This window comes from Pinus tabuliformis, chromosome 8 (genome assembly GCF_031772625.1).
Source record: "Pinus tabuliformis cultivar Carrire ecotype Pingquan chromosome 8, CPIR1, whole genome shotgun sequence".
In the NCBI taxonomy this organism is placed as follows: Eukaryota; Viridiplantae; Streptophyta; class Pinopsida; order Pinales; family Pinaceae; genus Pinus; species Pinus tabuliformis.
Genome location: NC_142294.1, coordinates 233,296,235 through 233,311,099, shown reverse-complemented (window position 1 = coordinate 233,311,099; position 14,865 = coordinate 233,296,235). Strand labels below are relative to the sequence as shown.

Sequence of the window (14,865 nt, the reverse complement as noted above, 5' to 3'; positions counted from 1 at the left end):
AGTAAGACTCCATCCTATACAGTGACTAACTGCCTTATTTTCACTCTTAAACGTACAGTTAAATGACTCTTAACAGAACATATACCTGAGCTGTCTACACTATAAAACAAAATCCCTACATATATCTATTACATTCAGTTGTATTTAAGTGTTACATATATCTACCAGGCACATGATGCATTCCCTTTCAGCTTTGAGCACGATTAACTCCGCCGCACAGTTCACTTGGCCACCCAGTTCAAACTCCACTCTGTCGCACTGTTCAGCCCACAAATCCTTCTTAGGGCTTTGGAATCTTAGCGGTCTACAAAGAATCACCGTGGTCGTGAATTTGCTTTTCGGAGATGACATCGAGATTGCGCACCTGCACGCTAACTGTTTGACGAAATCGCTCAACCGAGTGTAGTTCCTTGGACTATATTAATTGTAGGATATATCCAAATGGGAAGTGGCGAAGAAGCCCTTGATTTGTTTTGGCAAATGCCGGAGCGGGACCTGGTTTCGTGGACTGTGGTTATCTCAGGTTTTGCTCAAAATTCGCTTGCTGGGGAATCTCTTAAGATGTTCTCCCTGATGAGGCGAACCGGCATGAAACCAAACGAATTCACATTGGCCAGTGTTCTCAAGGTTTCTGCCAGTTTAGCAGCTTTGGAACATGGTAAGATGCTTCATGCCAAGATCCTTAAATTTGGATTTGAGTCTTGTGTATTTGCAGGAACTGCCATTGTCGATATGTATGCAAAATGTGATCTTATGGAGGATGCACGCAAACTGTTTGAAAAAATGATGAAAAACAGTGCAGTCCTGTGGAGTAGCATGATTTCAGGATATACACAAAATGGGAATGGGGAAGAGGCTCTGAGACTATTTAGGGGAATGCAAGAAACATGTAATGGGGTTAATGAGTTTTCCTTCTCGAGTGTTCTTAGAGCATGTGCTGATTTAGCAGTTCTGGAAAAGGGCAAGCAATTCCATGCTTGTGCCATCAAAACTGGCTTTGGAAGCAATACTTATGTGGGCAGCGCCCTCTTAGACATGCATGCAAAATGTGGAAGCATAGAAGATGCTTGCCAGCTTTTTGATGAATTACCTCACCAGAATTTAGTGTCATGGAATGCAATGATTGTAGGATGTGCCCAACATGGGCGTAGCAAGGCAGTTTTCACACTATATAAACAAATGCAGCTGGCAAGTTTTAAGCTAGACGAAGTGACCTTTGTTGGCATATTGTTTGCATGTGCTCATATCGGTTTAACTGAGGAAGGACATTACTATTTTGATTCAATGCATCGAGATTATGGCATCAGCCCTAGGTTAGAGCACTATACCTACATGGTTGGTCTCCTTACATATTACATAATTTACAGCCAGTGTTTTTAAAGTTAAAATTACTTTCAATAGATGCAAATATTGTTCCTTATAGCAGAGCTTTTGTTTCATATCAGCAGTTAGAATGGCCTAATGAAGGTAGTGTTTCTACAGAATAATGGCATGAAAGTAAATAGCCAGGCTGAGTTGATTCCAGTCATAGAAGGTACTAAAATGTGCCTCTAAAACAGCAATCCATTGATTTTGAATGAGACTCTGAACACATTGTTGACGTCATCTCTTGGAATGCAAACACTTTTAACTAGTTCATCAATAGCAAAACAGAATGGATTAGGAAAACATTTCTCAAAAAAGTCAAGATTATGTTGGCAGACTGGCTAGCTGACTGAGTTTCTTTGTCAAATCAACCTGCCAGCCTCCTTTTTCTGCTATCCTCCCATTCGGTTTTGTTTGGACTGAATTACCCAAAAGTGTAATTCTTTAATTATGTGTTGTTATTTCCATGAATAAGGCTGGAAATTCTCTCCTCTGGTTTCCTCTTGAAACCCAGGCCTACAAGGATACTCTTCAAAGCTTGAATCTAAAATTGGCAACTAATCGTTTAAATCTAAGTTGGAAATGATTTTATTTTTCTTCATTACAGGAGCTCAAAACTATGTCATCTTTTCTATTCCCATCCATCCTAAAAGAAACATCAAACCATAGCCTTTTGTCTTCAAAAATAGGGTACCAAAAAGTTCTTCTAGAGTAAAGTAGAATTTTCAGCAAGAATTTTCAGCAACATGATCATAGTTGGCTTGTTCTTCAAAATCTGGAAAAATATTTTCCTCATTAGGATTGCAAAACTTTTCTATCTTTATACAATATAATGAAAATCTGTAATCTCAACTAAATTATAATAGCTAATGATTATGAAACTTAATACAATTTAAGGGAAATAAATAAATTGGAAAATGAAATTTGCATTTAGCATTCTGAAGTGAAAATGGAGAAATATTAAGAATTATCCTTATACGTTTATATGTATATGTATAGTATAAAGGTTTGTATTAAAAAGTTTGAAGTATAACTAAAATTCAAAATATCATTTTTGAAAATATCCATTTTTATAATGATTTACAATGACAGTGACATTGGTTTTTCTTAAATTCCACATATTTCAGTGTTGAAATTAAAATATACAATATACAAATAGTCAATATCATAGAAGTCAAAATAAATTTTATATGGAGATAGACTTTACATGGATATTTTCAAAATCAATTTAATCATGAAGGATGATTATGGATTAGGAAAAATGAAATTGGTGAAATGTTACAGTTGTATGTTTAGTATTTGTATGTAAATTGTATAATCTATTAAAGTAATAGAAGTTATTAATGAATTTATATAAGCGACATTTCATTATATTAAAAGGGAATTTAGATATGAAAATGGAAAATTATAGAACATGAAATAGTAATGGGTAATAACTTGTCTACTCTTTTCCTCTTTTATTTTGGTGATTAATTGTAAGAAAATATTCATGGTATAATTATTTTGAAATATTGACCCTGTTTTAATTTTATTTCTATTAGAATGTTTTTCCCCTTTTTCCTTGTAGTCGTGTTTTAACATAGAATTATGTTGGCTATTAGGTGGCCTTTGAAATTAATGTGAATCTTCACTTAGTGAAGATTATTTTTCTTGTCCAATTTTCTGCATGTTTATAGTTATGGTTGCATCTCCTTTTCCATGCATTAATCAAAAGTGGAATCAATTCTGTTGATATCTTTTTATATTTCATAAACTATAGCCTGAAGGAAATTTTGTGGTTAGGTAAAGAAGATATAACAAGCAATTCATAACATTAAGAAATTTCATATGAGGATGACACCTCTTTATATGCTCCTTGCAACACACCTATTTTCACAAAGATGATAATAAAATTATGGTGGTATTAATGAGTCCACAAAGAAATAAATATGCATCTTATCTACTTGATAATGTAAAATTAAAAGCTTGGAATGAACTTGTAAAAGAGACCATTAAATATGAAGTGGCATACATGCAAAACTAGTTTAGTTAATATGTAAATTAAAGAGACACTAGCTATTTGGCGAAGGTGTGAGAAAATAGTGGTGTAATTTCAGGGAACTAATAAATATAAACCTAAGATAACAAGATACTAGCCTTGGGAGAACAACAAACCTATTATTAGAATAAGGTGATGGAAAAATATATAGACAACAACCTTAAGAAGTGGAAGCAACATTAATGATCAACTAACACAGTTGAATAATAAAAAGGGTCATTGTCAAGGGCCTGAAGGGTATGATAACATTGAATTAAAGAAGTGAATCCATAATAAAATTCATCAATTTGAGAAGATAAGTTATGTGATAGTAACAATATTTCCTAGTGTAACAATTTTATACATTTCAGAGAGAGGAGGAAAATAAACTAGTATGATTAAAGGTGAGAAAACAAGGCCAATTTAATAATATTTCTATCTTTGAAGCTAGTAGACACGGAGTGGATTGGTCAACATGATAGGTAAGGGTCAAAGTGATGGCCTATAGAAGTGTCATTATAGGAAGTTCTAAGCACTTGTAATCAATGAGAAATGACAAATGATAAACTAGGAAAATATTCCAAGGATAATAATTGTTTAACTTTTTGAAAAAGAAATACATGATGTAGACTAATGAGAAAACATTGAGCATGAAGTGTAGGAAGAAATATTGTTGGAAATATAGTTGGAAATTCTATAATGAGAATTTGATAAGGATTACATATAAATTGGCAAAATAAGTGAGATTCAACTAATAAAGGGTGCAATTGAATAAATTTCACTCACGAGTGGATTGATCATATATTGTTACCTCATACAAAACAACTTACTAGTGCGCGTCATTAGTATTGAAAGACGTTATTGCCAAAATACAATGGGCATACCAAATCATTCATAGATGATAATGATGGTAGTGGTTCCAATCATTCAAGTCTAAACTGAATATTTAATGAGTGAAAATTAAAGTGGAAGAATCCCTATTCCAACTTGAACATGGGTGAATCTATGATAATAGAGATCAAGTGGAAACTTGATGAGAAAAGCAAATCTTTTTAGGATGAACAATGAAAATTATGCAACTAATGAATAAATCATGAGGGGGCAATAAACCCTCATGCAGGTAGATTAAGCATAAACTAAGACTTAAATAAGATGACCTCTTGTATGTGTGCTATTTGGATAAGAAAAATATGTATAGTGATCATGGAATTTTAACTTGATATTGATGATTTAAATGATTATACAATGGTAACATATTAGCAATAAATTTCATTGGGAAGGAAGAATAAGTGATGAGAGATTAAGACTAAATATGGTGAGGCTAATTTGAAATTTAACGATGTACTTAGATGAGTATACCTAATATAAATAACATGAAAAGATTATCTAAAAGTAATTGGTATCTTGATGGAAACATGACACTAATAACACTAACGAGATAACATAAATCCTAGATGGATGTTGAATGTTTGTACAAGTAAATGAAATTGATGAATCATGATAAGAATACTTATAGAATATTATTCTATATTTGTATTGAAATGTATCTCAGATTAACGATGTTTCATCATATGATGGTATGAGGGTGATCATGCTCATGTGGTTCATATTTATATAGTTGTTACAATAGTGATGATGTATACTTATGATGATGATGATATGCATAGGCATTATGATGTTATGTCTAGGTATATTGACATATTCATTTACTACGTGATGATAGGTATTTAATGTTGAATACTCATGATGGATATGATATGCATAACGTAGCATAGGAATTATGATGCTATAATATGAGGTTTAGTGACATGTGGCTCATTTATTACGTGAAGTCATGATATGTCTTTGATGTAAATATGTTGATGTCATAACTTATGATGGTATTTCATGAGGTGAAGCATGTGATAGTTTCATACAAATTTATGACATGCATAAGCATGCAGTTCGTTATTATTCATAATGATGAATGTTCTCATGATGACATGCAAGACTTCGCATGTGGATTATTTTCTATGATACTATGATGTTATAGCTAATGCATTGGTTGCATGTTGAGGTGTGATGATTGACAGGACTCCATAAATGGGCCGAGAGGGCTAGTTTAACTGATTATCTCGTGCGAGCCCATACACACGAGGGAGAATAAGTAACATCATATGGGCTGGGGAAAAACTCAATCAACACTACATATGCCAGTGGTTCCTTTATCTTGTGTATAGCTCTTGATAGATAGCTCTTGAAGAGCTATGGGATCATCTTGAGGAGGCCAAGTGCCTGATGTTCTAGGCTAGGTTCCTGTTATTGGATTGGGATGCCGAAGTCTAGAAGGGATGTAAAGGACTTTGATGCATGGGGCTGTGCGCCTTAGTAGTTGTGGAGGGAGTGGGCCAGCCTTACGAGATGCCTGGGGTCATTGAGTACTGGACCGGATGCCTGCCTTGGGGCAGATGAGGTCTGAGTCAGGCGTGAGCCTTGGGGCCAGCCTTGGACTAGGATATAGACCGGGTCAGGCTTAGCTTGGTGCCGAAAGTGGGAAAAAGGACAGAGATTCCTTGAGATTTCCTGGGGTGTTGGGGACTTTCGATGCCTACTGGTTATACTAGTTCAGCAGAGGGTGTTGGCAACATGAAGTAAATTAAATAATAAATAATAAATAATAAAAATAATAAATAATAAATAATTCAACTTAACTTCGGGACGAAGTTCCTTAAAGTGGGAGAGTATGTAATATCCCTCCCCTTAATAATAAATAAAAATTATAAATAAAAAATAAAATTATAAATAATAATAAATAAATCACTTAATAATAAAAATAATAAATCATAAATGATTAAATAATAAATAAGGTTAAAAATATATACAAAGAAAATAAACAAAATAGTAATAACCATACTAAAGCTCTAGATAAGAATAAGGAAACTATCAAAAAGAAGGAAATAAAACAAGAAAAGGAAACTATCAAAAAAAAGGAAATAAAACAAGAAAAGGAAACTATCAAAAAGAAAGAAATCAAAAGAAAGTTGCATGAGACACATGGAGTGTGTGCATGTGGTTCCTCTTCCAATGTTGTTCTATTTAATAGATGGTGAGGAAGATGAGAGGCATTCTTGCATTCCATCATTCCGAGAGTCTATCTTTCATTCTCTTGAGAGAATGGTGTACTAAGACTTAGGAGTCACTGGCAGTAGTACGTTGATTGAGGGCTCGGGGGTGGCCAGTTGTAGCAAAGCCTTGCGCAATTGAGCCTACGGTTGGGTGGAGGGTCATCCCAAAAACCTTGTTGTCATCTGGCAGAAATCGATCACAGGTAATAGGTATGTACTTATTTGTTGATTCTGATTTTAATTAGGAAATTAATTTTATATTTACTTGTGGCTGTTACATTGCATATAAGAAACCATAGCTATGAAGTGAATGATCATGTATTTCTAAGAGTTAAAGCTAGGAAAAGCTCCAAAAAGGTCCAAACATTCCCCTTGATTTTTGAGGATACTTGAAATCTTCAACAAGATAAACTTATCATCTTGCTTCACCACTAGTATGCAATATGTACATTTGTTTGTAGACATTGTATCCCTAATGTAACTCACATTTCGAATTAGAAACAACTAAATCATTTCCAAGCTAGCAACAAAGGAAATAAAAAACAAAATCATCACACCCACATGCTAAGATACCATCTAATAAACAAAATATAGTCCAACTTTTCCCACTTAAAAATATGAAATAGTTATGCACTTGAGGCATCTGTTCTTGTATATTAAATGAGTATTATATCTTTTTGTTATTTTATTACAAATTCAAAGATATTTAAATAGGATAAAATCTCAATATTTTGTAGAGTAAATGAAAAAAAATAGATTTTGTTGTTATTTTTTTGGAACTAAAAATTAATTATAAATGTTTTCTGAGAAAGACATCAATTAACCAGAAGTTGTAGGATTTTAAACAATGGACAAATGTTTTAATATTTCTTTTAATACATCTGAAATATGGTCAAAACTACAATCTGCCCCATTCATTCATTATTGGAGAGAATATGCAAATTGGCATGTATTATTCATGAAATGGGATTCCTAAAGTAGTTGTCATTTATGAATCATGTTAACGTGTATAGAATTGCCACTCAATTCTACTTTTAATTTTCTTCTTTTATAAGCATTTGCCCATAAATTGCGATAAATTTCCAACAAGAAGAGTTTTCACTATACACTTGTGACATCTCTTGTGTTTTGGATAAGTATTAAATCAATAAAATTTCTCTTCCATGGACACACCTTTAAAAGAAACATTCAAAGGTATGTATGTACCTGAATCTTAGAAGTTGCGAATAAGTAAAGATCAAATTGGGGAAAGAAGAAAACCACTTTAGTAAATTTTCAACCAAGTATTCTATTATTTTTCATCCTCAACCTTGGATGAATTCCTCTCCCTGTTGCTCCGCCTTATTTGTTCCCTTACTAGATAGGACAATAACCTCTCCCCACTTGGTAGTTTCTCTCTACCATTTACCAAATCTTAATAAATGTCCAAGTTATTGGGAAGACCCAAAAGAGATAGAGCTACCAAATCTTCTTCAAGGAAGGTAACACCAACACTCCCAATTTCATCACGAAACTATGTAAACTTACTCATATACTGTGGAATTGATTCATTCTTTTACATCTCAATACTTCAAAGCTTTTCCTTGAGTGCCAACTTCTTGTGGTAATTATTATTCTGGTATATTCTTATGTTGGAACACAACATAATACATATATAAACATTGAAACAAATATGCAACAAGAATAAATCTTCATTTCAATAATATCAAAGAACTCGAAGATGCTTACATACAAAACGGAAATAAGGCAGCTCAAGCAATGGTAGGTTATCTCTGAGAAGAGATGTAGTGGTTACATGCTTATGAACTATGTTACAATGTGGATTGAAGGCCTATTTATTATTGAGGAAAAATTTAAAACCATAAACATCCAAAAACCTAACCTTACAAGATTAAGCAACAAAACTATGTGTCCCGTTGGGGTAAATTGGTACATCAACTTCCCGGGGTCATAACGTTGGCTTACAATCTCTTTTGGATATGTTGTTAAAAATATATATCCGACTACAATTTTTGACTACAAACGTTACTCAAAGACCAATGTTTTCCAGTTTTCTAAAAAGGTGTCATTTAGGGCCTCAAAACGACTCCGAAAGTTTAGGACCCAAAAAAACTGCCAAAAATAGTAAATTGTGCTATAATTAAGGAAACTTAAAAATTGAAAGAAATAATGGTGGGGATCCTAGTGTAATTGGTTGTTTGCCACCAATATCCACCTCAATCATTCCTTCCCTCTTAGGACGAAATGGTCCCAATTGGGTTTAGTTCCTCCATGAGATGGGGAAACTCCTCCTGAAGTTGGTCCCTGGTGAGCCACTTGCCATGGTGGTGGAGTTGGCCAAGTCTGACAACCGAATATAGTTGGAAATTCTACTTGTGAGTGTTATCTATTTTTGTATCCATGATATTAACAGTAGGGGTATGTTCAATACAACTTGGGTTGGGCTCTGTTGGTGTCATGTGCTCAAGAATGTTTGATGTATCCAACAATGGGGGAAAGTATGGTTGAAGGCGATCGACATGGAATACTAGGTGAAATCCAAGGAATGGTGGAATGTTGAGCTTGAAATCATTGTCTCCTACAACATTGGTGATAATGTAAGGCCCATATACAAGTGGCAAAAGCTTTTGGTGGACCCCAGTGAGGCGCTCCTACAAATGTAACCAAAAATTTTCACCCACGTTGACGTTGTGTTGCACCCAATATTGATCGTGACGTTGTTTGTACTTAAAATTTTCTCTGTCTAATATTTCATGAAACTTTTGGCAGAATTGTGGAATGCATTCAATGAGGATGTTATCTTTGTTAGCTTTAGATTGGACATCATCCGAAGTTTCTTGTATAACTACAAGTGGTATGGCAAGATCAATGGGACAAAGTGGTTGTAATCTCAATCCTACCTTAAATGTTTCATGAATAGTCGAGTTATGGAGATCCCTGTTGTATGTGTGTTGTACATAGGGGAAGCTTTCATCCCATGTGTGTGGATTTTATATATGTAGGATGTGAAAAACCATTCCATTGACAACCTTGGTTTGTCCATCAGTTTGGGGGTGGAAGGTCATGGACTTAGTGAGATTGGTATCCAACATAGACCAGAGGGTTGACCAAAATGTACTTGGGAATGTGTTATCCCAATATTTGATGATGGAATATGAGATCCCAAAGTGCACCCATACTTGTTCAAAGAAGGGTTTGGCAATGACTTTTGTTCTGATACTCTTCTTCCAAACCTCTGGAATGGACATCTTAGGTAATTTTTCGACAACCACAAAAACACAGTTGTTTCCATGCTTTGTAGAATGGAGGTCCATCATATATTCCATGGAGATAGATTCCCATGGTCAGCCAAGTGTAGGAAGAGGAGTATACAAGTCTTACTTATTGATTGTACATTTCGAAATGACATATGTAGTGTAGGACCTGATGTACTTCCCAACATTTTTTCTATGTTTTGGCCAACAAAAATTCTTCTACAACATCTCCACGACTTTCTCTACCCTAAAATGTTTAGGAACCCGACTGTAGTGCGCCTTGAAAATCATCTTGGCATACTTTCTTGAAGGAACATAGAGGTATCCTAGGTGGCACAACAATGTGTCTTGGAGGTGAAAGTTTGGAACTTTCTTGCCTTCAAGGAGCATTTATTATGTGGTGCCGAATTCTGGATGACTCTTGTAAAGGTGCATAAATCCCTAAACCTCATGTCCACAAAAATCGAGCACTGTGGTTAGTGCCATATCTAGCGATTGGATGAGGCAATATGCAATTTTATTTGTGTTTCCCTTCATGTACTTAATGTTCAAATGGAATTGTTAAAGATATGTGTACTAACACTATAAAATAGTACACATTTTTTCACAAGAAAGAATATTCTAAAATACATCTAGTAGAATGCACAAGTGAACATTTTTCAGCTGAAGACATCATGAAATTTAAAAATTTTACTTTTTCCAAAGGTCAAAAGTTTCAAAAATTTAAAAATTGAAGACTTCATGATTTTTTCTTTGATAAATGTGAACCACGCAAAAAATCATTCAAAATTTGGGCGATCGAGAAATTGGATGACTAAAAAAATTGGGATCACTTCACATACTTGGAGGTGATTCCATGACAGGATCTCTATCTAGGACAGTCAAATTCGAGTCTCCCTGGGGTCTCAATGGAATCATCTTGTCCTACTCATGAGTCATTTTCATTCTTAAACCAAGAAAGGGAAGATGGATTAAAAAATTCAATATAAATAGGCTATGGGAGAACCAAAATAAGAGATAATGTTATGATTGCCAAATTTCTACTAGAGGAAACACATTTCGTTGTTGGAACCAAAGAATGTAAGAGCACTAACATGTTGGCGATATTTCTTCTAAGAAATCCATCATCTTAGTGAGAGGACAAAAGTCCACCATTCAGAGAGTCTTCGTACATATTTGAGGGAGAGGAGAAGAATGCAAGGATATTATCAAAAAGAACCACCTTGTTAAGTATTATTTAGCACGATAGGTCAAACAATTCTCTTCAAGAGTTTAATATTAATCTATTGTATTCAAATTCTACTACCAACAATTAATAAAGGATGGATTTTCCATTATTTTGTTGACTTGTTTTCTCCATTGTGAATTGTTTGTGTATTTATATCTTTGTTTTAGTTCATGTTTGGTTTTATTATTTGCAATGATTTGTTTATCTAAGTTTCTTCAATAAGAACATCAATTATGTTTGTGCTCCTTTGCAGGGAACAACCAACTTTTAAGGCGTGTCTTTTGGTACATCATTTCCACAAAAAAACTACCACAAAAATGGTGACCATACATTTGTCTTTTGATTAATCTAAAGGTTGTGTTTGTAGATATTCTCTCTCCATAGTTGGCCTACAAGGTGTGTAATACCCATATGGAAGTTTTATTGGACCTTATGAATGTCTGGTGGGTTGAGAAACAAGTTAATTTACAATATCCAGTTGACCGTGTCACTTATGCTAAGACAATTGCACAGTCCATGAATTTTCCTATAATAGATGCGTCATCGCATTTGTGTATTGTGAAATGCGCGTGGCTATCCAAAAAGCTAAAAACACCTTGTAATGTCACATTTTTCAAGTGACTGGTAGCCTTTGGTGAATATCGTTCACCTCTGCAATTTTTTTATAGTCAGTTTAGATTTCATAGCTTCTTTACTAATCACAATTAGTAGAGTAATTAGATTATCTTTTGTTTTTATTCACAACCTTCACATAGATTAATTAGCAAAAGAGTAAGTGGCTCGCTACCCACAAATCTTCTTACTCACCAAATAATTAATTTCCTTAATTTTATGGGACTAGGAGCAAGTGTCATTAAAGAAAGAAAGTAATCTATGCTTCGATTACGTATGTTGTATGAACTTGGGCTTGCATATGAAAAAATTCTTAAAGAATTTGAATTCTCACCTACGTATTTCGAAATTAACATAATGTAATTGGAAAAGGAGTAAACGACCCATTATGCACATATCGCTTCTTTTTCATCCAAGGAACAATTGAAATATAGTATAAGTAGCGGAATATTTGGACGAATCATCGAATATACACATCTTCTCATACTTTACATTCTCACTTCATCACTTGCATACAATTATAGACTAGACACTAAGCTTCTATAAAATTCATATTAGAAAGCATCCAGTTTCCAGAGATTTTGTTACTTAGTTTATTTTATCTTACATATCACACCCTAAAGAAAAGTAAGATCCTTAAAATCAACCATAAATTGAACCAACTAAATTCCCCACAAGGCCACAAAAACATTTATAGGTCAGGCTAGGACAACTCGGTGTAGGTATCCCATAGGCCGTAATGGTAATGTTACATGTTTGAAACATAATAGCGGACCTTTTAGGGAGCTTAAAATCCTTCAATCATCCCATGGAAAAGAATACCTGAGAATGCTAGAGACCCGCTCCAGAGGGAGTTCATCTTAGGTCCAGTGCCTATAATATTTTTTGTGGCTACTCAACCCATCTAGTGCTCAATACTTGTAACTAAATACCAAGAAACTAAATTCTCAAATTCGCATGTGGGACACAGGTACTTTAATAGCCAAAATATAGGGAACTCTTTCCCTATAGGTGATGCTGCGAGAAACACTTGAGCCTCAATTCCATTACCTCAGTTGATTTTTCAGTTGCTCGAAGACATCGCGAGTTATTTTAAGACATTTTCCTAGGACCCATCAAAGGATATCTCCACAAGGCCTAGTTACTTTGAGAGTGGTAAGGATGTATAGGTCTTCTTAGGATATGGTTCTTCCTTTGGAGCCAAAATCTCCTCATCTGAATGCAAGTACATCTCCCTCTCAAGGGAACACCTTGTTCCCTTCTCTTCATCAAACTTCACATATCTATGAACATATGCCCTCCTGAGGGATGTTAGGTACACCCGATAGTTATGAGGTGTATTAGCGTACCCCACAAATATGCCCAACTCTATTGGTTGTTCAAGATTTTTCCTAGATTCATTGCAAACATGAAAGTGAAATGATGATCCAAATATCCTGAAGTGTGACACATGTTGGCCTAGGGGGTCCTAACCCAAGTTCAAAGTTAGTTGCACCAACCAACAAAACCCTAAACTGCTCGCCCTTTCGGCAACAACCCACATAACGCAGGCTGCAGTCTCACCAAAATCAGTATGGCGAATGTAATAACTAATTATTTGCATCCAAAGACTAGTGTGATGTCTTCCAATGCTTTCGATCTGCCTACGCACACATCAATACACCCCTAGCGAAAATTACTACAAATTTGTTAGAGAAATTTTCAAAACTTCACGTAGGTCGACGATCAATCCTTGCAGACATTTAACAGTCAATTTGTATACTTATGTGAATCATAGAGTAATCATAAATTGGAGTTCACACATATATGCTTAATTTGTTAGAACAAATAAGCTAAATTACCAGAATCTCCATGGGAGTGTTAAACATGCATTATGTACATTATTAAGAATTATTCAAGAGAATCACATAGCATTCAATCAATATTTCACAGAGCAAGTCATTCATCAACGGCATATAAGGTAAATACACATGAACATAAATAATTAATAATTCTTCAGAAACTTGTCTTTATTGATCTCAACTCACCGATTACAGACTCAAATTAACCTGTGAACATAGTTGTAGGGGTCTGCGCACTCACCTGTAGACTCTTCCTAGGCCTCCGTGCACTCAGCTATGAAGCCTTTCCTTTTACCTACGCACAAAACTAGAGCCTCCTCCTTTAACCCAATGCCCTATCCCACTCCTCCTTGTTCTCCAACTTCTTCCTTAGTTAGTTACCTCTTAGACTCACTTAGGCTCGACTATTTATAGACTTTTCCATATAATACCATGGTCCGCAGACTATGTGTGAATCTCAAAACTAACTCAAAAATAATCCAAAACAAGGGGCTAATCCCCTTTGACTCTTATTCCTCTATGCACTTTGCATCAACAAATCGCTTAGACTTTACATTGTTTTACAAAATTGTACCAAAATTTGGTTAATGTAACTCCAAACTAACCCAGGGGACCCCATCCCAATAAGCCCCCAACACAAAGATCATGACTCACCCTCGAGTCACTATGCTGGTGTCGCGATCTTATTGTGAATATCCCCCAACTCCACTTGGATCACTGCAACTGTAGCAACGCTCTGTGTCACTACCTGTCTAACCTCCTCTACCAAATCTGGTCCTTCTATATCCAGCCTCATCATCTTTTGCATCTACTGTAATCCCTTAAGGTTATCATGAATGGAGAGCGCGATTTGATAAGCCTCCTCCAACAAAGACTACAACCTAGACTTTAGCAAGGCCTGTTTCTTCTGTACTTCCTCTACCTATGCCAGTAGCTTCTTTCCTTCCTGTAACTTAGCAAGGGACGACGCTAGTGATAAGGTCTATGAGATCATCCTGACCTCATCATATTAGCACTGCATCTCCCTTATGTCTGTGTTCAATTTTTGCTAGTTTGGATCCTCCTACAAATTGATCGATTTCCCCATAGACATTCCTCTATTAGGATGTCCAAACCATAACTTCATCACACACCTATAATTCCTTTATCTTGGAAAACTATCTTTGTGCGTACCTTACCATCATGCAGGCATAGCACGTAGCACCAAATCTAGTGCTTGAAACCAGTGGTCCTCAGGGAATTCACACTCAAATTCATCCAGGAACAGATCTATGTCAGTTAAGCCATCATAATAAGGTTATTTTATTATTAATATTGGTATGGAAACTGTTGAACTATAATATAGACCTTATAGCACTCCCTTAAGCTAGGAGATATTAAAGGATAGAAATTGAGTGGGACCCAAATTCATTTACGAAATGGAAGAGAAAGTATTTTTAATTAG

General features: G+C 35.0%; 1 pseudogene; it reads left to right on the top strand.

Moving 5' to 3' along the window:
• The first annotated feature begins 441 nt into the window (after window positions 1-441).
• On the top strand, window positions 442-1,380 carry LOC149234977 (pentatricopeptide repeat-containing protein At2g33680 pseudogene; annotated as a pseudogene).
• Window positions 1,381-14,865: the final 13,485 nt, after the last annotated feature.